This window comes from Octopus bimaculoides, chromosome 9, assembly GCF_001194135.2.
Source record: "Octopus bimaculoides isolate UCB-OBI-ISO-001 chromosome 9, ASM119413v2, whole genome shotgun sequence".
Classification (NCBI taxonomy): Eukaryota; Metazoa; Mollusca; class Cephalopoda; order Octopoda; family Octopodidae; genus Octopus; species Octopus bimaculoides.
Window position 1 is genome coordinate 32,181,321 of NC_068989.1, and position 1,175 is coordinate 32,182,495.

General features: G+C 38.6%; 1 long non-coding RNA gene across 1 annotated transcript in view; it reads right to left on the reverse strand.

Moving 5' to 3' along the window:
* Window positions 1–281: 281 nt before the first annotated feature.
* LOC128248716 (uncharacterized) overlaps window positions 282–1,175 on the reverse strand; it is an 18,095-nt gene continuing 17,201 nt past the window's right edge. Inside the window, exon 2 of the long non-coding RNA XR_008264882.1 lies at window positions 282–1,116. This is a non-coding gene — a long non-coding RNA (uncharacterized LOC128248716). The remainder of the gene's footprint in view (window positions 1,117–1,175) is intronic.

A 1,175-nucleotide genomic window follows, 5' to 3' on the forward strand; every position in this document is an offset into this window, starting at 1 on the left:
AGAGAGAGAGAGTGAGAGAGTGATACATACAAAGTCATAGATTAAACTTTCCTCTCAGTATTCTTTACCTATTTTTCATAACATTGATACGTAAAAATACACACAACCACACATACGTAATCTGTGACAGCAACATACACATTGCTCTCGTTCTCTATTCATTTCTCCACCTCTTCCTCTCTCGCTCTCTCAAACACATACACCTGCAAGTAAACACAGTTATTACCCCGCTGACTTTGGAAGCTCATAACTTTCAGAAAAATGAATATTTTTTAATGAAATTTCCTATGCATATATTATTTATTATGTAGATTCCAAATATACAAAAATTTTCGGTGAAAGTGTTTTGAGAGGGGTCGGGGACAATTTTCGGAAATTCCACTTAAATTCCTCTTAACTTCCAGGAAAATGAATATTTTTTCGTGAAATTTTCTACAAATACACCTTGATGTATGTACATTTCGAGCGTGTAGGAATTTTGAAGGAAACAAAAGAAAAGGAAAGATTGATGATCCATTGGAGGACATACGTTCTCATCTTCTTAGACTATTGCTCCAGACTCTGGTCACCACACAATAAAAAAATCCACAGCAGAACTCGAAGCAATCCAACGAAGCTACACTTTGAAAATCGTCTCGATGCAATGTATCAGCTACTGAAAGAACAACGTATCAGCAACTGAAAGACTGAAAGAATTAAAACTCTTCTCTCTGGAATGAAGGAGGGAGAGATATACAGTAATGTACACAACTTTAGCATTGAAAGTTACTGAAACTGCAGAATGGGGCACCACTGCATAGAACCAAAGATCCCAGCATCACCATCAAAATACAGGGCCAGATACTGCCACAGCTTGGGCTTCAGGGGCCCACAGCTCTTTAATATATTTCCAAAATGCCTGAGAGACCTGCATGGTGTGGCTGTAAGTGTCTTTAAAACAAAACTGGATCTCTTCCTGTTAAGGGCTCCAGTCAAGCCTGCCTCACGGCAGGAAACACAGTTGGGGGCAGTAGCATCAAACTCCGGCATTGACCAAATGCCACATATCAGAGGAGCTTACAAATAATGGTGTGGCTCAGCCAACGTTGGTGCTCCAGCATGACCGCAGCTTTGCAGCTGAAACAATTTAAAATAGTAAAATAGTATACATATATATATATATATATATATATATA